Source organism: Suricata suricatta, chromosome 4 (genome assembly GCF_006229205.1).
Source record: "Suricata suricatta isolate VVHF042 chromosome 4, meerkat_22Aug2017_6uvM2_HiC, whole genome shotgun sequence".
Classification (NCBI taxonomy): Eukaryota; Metazoa; Chordata; class Mammalia; order Carnivora; family Herpestidae; genus Suricata; species Suricata suricatta.
Window position 1 is genome coordinate 109,413,265 of NC_043703.1, and position 6,784 is coordinate 109,420,048.

The window sequence follows — 6,784 nt, forward strand, 5'->3', positions numbered from 1 at the left end:
GGCAGATGCACAGAAATGTGCTGGGATGGGGTGCTCAGTATTAGCCAGGTTTGCCCAGGTCTGCTGTGGGAGGGCATCTGGAGGCAAGGCCTGGGTGGAGGGGGCATGTCTGCAGGAGAACATAGGGCAGGGAGTGCTTTTAGCAAAGTTAGATAGCAAGGTTAGCACTGTGCGAGTTCCTGCCGGTGTCTGTGTGTCCAGGCTTGGAGGGGTGGGAGTAGGAATGGTGCCACTAACTCCATTGTTTCTGGAAAAGTCTCCTAAAGATCCCTGGTCCTCTAGACATGCCTTGACATTAGTAAAGAAATCTCCCTCCCATATACTTCAGAAAATTTTCAAACTTCTGTTTCTGTGCTGTATCTCCACAGGGCTGTTTGTTGTACTATCTCTTTAAAGGCAGGGGCTCAGTTTCCTATTGCCTTCCTGGCTGCCCCAGAGCCAAACCTGCTGCTTTTTTAAGTTCCAAGTGCTAAGCCCTGCTGATGTTAAGGACTCAGTAAATTCAGTCCCTCTGGTTTCCCAAGCCAGATGCTTTGGGGGTTCATTTTCCCATACAGATTCCCTGTGCCTGGGGTGCCTGGGGTGGTCTGTTTCTCTCCTCTCTCCATACTCTCAGTATCCCTTCCTCCCACAGATAGTCCCATGGGTCCATTTGACTCCCAGCTGCATCTCTGCCTTTCCTGCCCTCTTCCATGTGGCTTTTTTTCTACATTTAGCTATGGAGAATCATTCTGCCAGTCTTCAGGTTATTTTCTGGGTTGTTTACACTGATGTGGGTGTTATCTAGTTGTATCCATGAGATGAGGTAACTTTAGGGCCCTCCTACTCTACATCTTCTCTGGAAGTCAAAATATTACAATTCTTGATGGTACTTGTGACTGGACTTGAAGAGTCAACGTTACACAAAACAAGTCAGCCATAATTACAAGGTAAGAGCTACCCCAGGATAAACATGTCTGACGTCCATCCATTAAGTAGTGTGGACAGCTGTTTTCTTGGTTTCCCAGCAACCGTTTCCCATTCTTCTGGAAAAATAGCATACCAGAACACCCAAACAGCCACCTCTCATTCCAGTCGGCTGCAATGCTAGGGGTGCACCCTAAGTCAATAAGCAATGCCCTTCCTCTTGGCTGCAGTGATTGGTTCAAGTCTGGCCAAGAAGAAAAAGAACCAGGATTTTTGTTTGGCTGTGGGAGGAAAGAACTTCTTTCTCTCCTGGATTTGAAGCAGAAAGGATGCAGAGAAGAGCTGCTGCAGTCATTTCGGCACCATGGAATGTGGGTGGAAGAGGAAGCAGTGGAGTCTGGACCGCCAGGAGCCACCAGGTGGAGCCTGAGCATGATGCAGACATAATACTGTGTCTGTCATAGCTTGCTATGCTAGAAAATTTATTTCCTTGGACTTTTCGGTTATGGGAGCTATGTTGATATACATTCTTATTTCCTGTGTTTTTGATGCTCTGGCATTTGGGGTTTTGATCCTGGAGAGACTGCCCCTTCTGGGCCTAGCTAATTCACCCCCAAGGCTAGGTACAGGCAACTAGAGATCATCCCTACAGTCCAGAACCTACTGAAATTAATCAAACTATTCAATCTTTTTTTTAAAAAATGTATTTATTTATTTTAAGAAAGAGAGAAAGAGAATGAGTGGGGGAGGGGCAGAGAGAGAGGGAGAAAATCTCACAGAGGGAGGCTCTGGGCTGCCATGGAGGAGCCCACCATGGCTCAAACTCACAGACCATGAGATCATGACTTGAGCTGAAACCAAGAGTCAGATGCTTAATCGACTGAGCCAGCCAGTTGCCCCTCAAATTATTCAATCTTAAGCTAATTCATTGTATCCACTCTGATTTAACCATTTCTTCTCACAAAAATGCTACTAAAGGCTCTGGACCATGCTCTCCCTTCTCACACCTCTCTCCCTCATGACCAACCCTACTGCTCCCTCACCTGGCCCTGTGTGGCATGCCATACCTCCTGTTTCTAGGGATCTATGGAGTATAAAGTTCTTCCTACATGACGATCATTTCTACAACTGGATGTCTTACCATATCTGATTAAAACAAATCCTGGGTACATTTTTGAACAGGAGTCAATAAATTTCTTATTTTGTTAAAGGAAATTAGAATTTGATTTGTCATTGTTGTTGTTGCTACTTGTATCTGAAAAAGTGCTACCTGATACGTATCACTGTTGCATTATGGTGGCCTCCCATGGCACTTTGGTTGTCTAGCACACGTCTATTCCCCCTTCCTTCAGTAACCACAATCTGATTTCTTCTTAGGGATTCTTCCTGTCCTTAGTCCATGCACAGCAATAGGTACCTTCCCTCAATCCCTGACCAGGACCAGCCAAGAATTAGAATTCCATTCCCCTGATTACAATGATTGGTTCAGGGGAGGTCATTTGACCAAATTTGCCTCACATGGAGAAAACTTCTTTTCAACCAACTTTGAACCCAGAATGATATAGGATGGAGAACTGCTGATACCACCTTTTAAAAAAAAAGTTTATTTATTTTGAGAGAGAGAGGAGAGAGAGTGTAGGGGAGTGGAAGAGAGAGGGAGAGAGAGAATCCCAAGCAGACTCTCCACTGTCAGCACAGAGCCTAACTCTGGGCTTGAACTCACAAACCATTGGATCATGACCTGACTCAAAATCAAGAGCAAATACTTACCTGACTGAGCCATCCAGGTGCCCCTGCTGACACCATCTTACCACCTTAAGATAAAAGCCTGCCTGAAATAAAAACAACACAATACAAATGTAACCATGAGATAAAGAGAAATTGAGTCCTGATGTCATTATTTGGGTCTCTGATCACACTCTGCCTGAAGTCTACTCCCACAGTTTTCAGTTACAAGTCAACTACAGATCTTCCTGGACATCCCAGTAAACCATCATAAGTGGAATATAGATTGAATAGAGGCACCTGGGTGGCTCAGTCGGTTAAGCCTCCAACTTTGGCTCAGGTCAGATCTTGCATTTGTGGGTTCAAGCCCCACATCAGGCTCTGTGCTGAAAGCCAGCTCAGAGCCTGGAGCCTGCTTCTGCTTCTGTGTCTCCTTCTCTCTCTCTCTCTGCCCCTCCCCCTATCATGCTTTGTCTCTCTCTGTATCAAAAATAAATAAAACATTAAAAAATTAAAAGAAGAAAAGAAAAGAAAAGAAATTGAATATGCCTAACCAACTGAACTTGATAGCTTAGCGTAGGCTACCTTAAACATGCTAAGAACACTTACATTAGCCTACAGCTGGGCAAAATCATCTAACCCAAAGCCTATTTGATAATAAAGTGTTGAATACCTCTTGCAATTTCTTTGATACTGTACTGAAAGTGAAACACAAGATCGTGCTATGGGTGTAGAGTGGTTGTAAGTGCTGTCGGTTGTTTACTCTTGGCACCGCATGGCTGAGGAGGACCTCACCGCAGCTGCCCTGCATTACCAGAGTGCTGTATCATGCACTGCTAGTCTGGGAAAAGACCAAAACTTAAAACTCCAAGCACATTTCTGCTAAATGCATATCGCTTTTGCACCATGGTCAAGTAGAAAAATCAGAAGTCCGAACCATTGTAAGTTGGGTAGTCTACAATTCTGTAATTTGAATAGAACTGTTTACTTTTCTGACTTGTAAGCACTGGAGACATTTCAATGTGTGTTCCTAATGTGGCCTAATTAAGATGAACAAAAGACGCTAACAGAGGGCAGAGGCAAACCTCACACAGAGACACCTCATTATGAATATTCCACAGCTAACCTTTCTAGGGAAGCCATAAACAACCCAAATTGTTGCTAACACCTCAAGGCAGCCCTTACCTAAGAAAAGGAAAACAAAGTTCTTTGTTCCCAGTGTTTTTCTTTTTCACCTCTTTCCCATTTTCCTAATTACATAAATCTCATTCTCATTTTCAACAGACAAAATCAATCTGCCGGTGTTATCCCTTTTGCAAACAAATAAAATTGCATGCTAATAATTCACCGAACTTTTTTTTTATTTTTTTCTTTGACAATCTTATTCTTCCCAAGCTAATTTATTAATGTTCTAGGATACAAACAATCTTGCTTTGGTGCCTGCTTTTTGTCACACTGTAAGGCAATTATCTCCATGCAAACTGTATGCTGCTCTGTGCTATATCACGTCCCCTACCTTGCACCAGCTCATGGCAGACCCCATCATGATCATGCATATATACTCAATTATGGAAAATATTAATTGTTTACATTAAATTTTTTGCAGCACTGTGCTAGTCTTAGCGTATAGGAGGAGACTGCACCTCTCCCACACACAAAAATTGACACAAAATAAATGCTTTATTAGAAATCTTAATAGAATGATACGTAAGCACAGAGGAGAGATACCAAATACAGCCTGGGTTTAACTATTCAATGAACTATTATGTCATCATTAAATATGATGCTAAAGAAAATTCATTATATTATTAAAAATGCTTATATATGTAAAATTATATCAAGATTTTTATCTTCATTATGAAAGTTTAATCAAAAGATACATAGAAAAGTACTAGAAGAAAATTCATCTAAATATTAACAGTGCTAATATCTGGGTAGTGGGTTATAAGCTATATATTTTCTCTTACTTTTTTTTTAAGTTTATTCATTTTGGGAAAGAGAGAGCACACAAGCAGGAAGGGGGCAGAGAGAGGGAGAGAGAGAGAGAGAGAGAGAGAGAGAATCCTCACTGTCAGCACAGAGCCAGGTGCGGGACTCCACCCTCCGAACCATGAGATCATGACCTGAGTCAAAATCAGGAGTTGGACACTTAACCTACTGAGCCACCCAGGTGCCCCTCTCTTATTTTCTAAGCTTTATCCTCACTCTGCCATGTTTTCTATCACTTTATAATTAAAAACACTTTAAAATTTATTATAAAATTTGGCAAAATAGTAAAAAACAGATACAATGACCTCCTATGTGTTTATCTTCCAGATTCAGTGATTGTCAAGATTTTGCCCATATGCTGTGTCTACCATCTTTTTTCTTCCCCTCAGAGTATTTTACAGCAAATTCTAGACATCAAATAATTCCACCTGCAAATACTTTGGTAAGAATCTCTCTTTTGGAGGGGCACCTGGGTGGCTCAGTCCAATATGCTTCTGATTCTTGGTTTCAGCTTAGGTCATGATCTCACAGTGTGTGAGTTTGAGCTCCACATCAGGCTCTACACTGACAGCTCAGAGCCCGCTTGGGATTCTCTCTCTCTCCCTCTCTCTCTGCTCCTCCCCCCCTTGCTCATTCTCTCTCTCTCTCAAAAAAAGTATCTCTTTTAAAAAAGATGTTTATTTATTTGGGATCTCTCCCTGCACACCTGCAGGGGAGAAGCAGAGAAAGCAAGGAAGGGGCAAAGAGAGAGGAAGAGAGAGAATCCCAAGCAGGCTCTGTGCTGTGAGCTCAGAGCCCAATGTAGGTCTGGATCTCAGGAATTGTGAGATCACAACCTGAGCTGAAATCAAGAGTTGGGTGCCCAACCGACTGAGCCACCCAGGTATCCCCCAATCTCTTTTTTAAAGTAGACATCTTTTTACATAACCACCACAGTTTAAAGCCCTTATCAAAACTAATAATAGTCCCTTAGTGTCCTTTAACATCAACTCAAATCCTATTTCCCTTCTTATCTCAAAAATATCTTTTTAAAAAATATGTATTTATTTTTGGGAGAGCACAAGCAGAGGAGGGGCAGAGAGGGGGACAGAGGATCTGAACCAGACTCTGCTGACAGGATTACAGCGGTGAGCCTGATGTGGTGTTTAAACCCATGAACCGTGAGATCATGACCTAAGCCATAGTTGGAGCCACCTAAGTGCCCCTCAAAAGTGTCTTTTTTTCAAGCTGGTCTAGGAGCCCCTGGGTGGCTCAGTCGGTTGAGCATCAAACCCTTGATTTTGGCTCAGGTCATGATCTCATGGTTGATGGAATCGAGCCCCATGTCAGGCTCTGTGGTGACAGCATGGAGCCTGCTTGGGATTTTCTATCTCCCTCTCTCTCTCTCCTCTCCTCTGCTCGCCTGTGTGTTCTCTATTTCTCTCCCCCGCCCCCCGTCTTTCTCTCAAAATAAATAAAGAAAGAACGAATATGGTTTTGGAATTGGACAGGATGGATTTGAATTCTGACTCCGCCACTTACTGGCTGTGTGACTTTGGTAAGTTAGTTAACTTCCCAAATCCCTCCTCAATCGTAACAACATGATAGCCGATGCTCAATAAATATTTATAGCTAGTATTCTTATTACCTCTAAGAACAGGAAATACGACAGTAGAAAAACTTACCCATGGGTACAACAGGTCACATAGAAGAATATTCATTACAGGGGCCCCTGGGCGGCTCAGTTAGTTGAGCCTCCGACTTCGGCTCAGGTCAGATCTCACTTTCGTGGGTTCGAGCCCCACGTCGGGCTCTGTGCTGACAGCTGGCTCAGAGCCTGGAGCCTGCTTCACATTCTGTGTCTCCTTCTCTCTCTGCCCCTCCCCCCTCATGCTCTGTCTCTCTCTGTATCAAAAATAAATAAAACATTTTAAAAAAAACAAAAAAAAAGAATATTCATTACAGCAAGCTTTGTAATAGGAAAATATTGAAAGAAATCTAAATGTTCAAAAATTGGGGAGGGGTAAATAAAATGTGACATATTAACATATTAGAATCCTATACAGTAGTTTCAAGACCTATGTCTCTATGTAAACATTTTGAATGGGCCTCAAAAACAGAATGTTGAGTGAGAAATCATGTTTGCAGAAGGATACTTCAGGATGATAGTATTTATGAAAAAAAA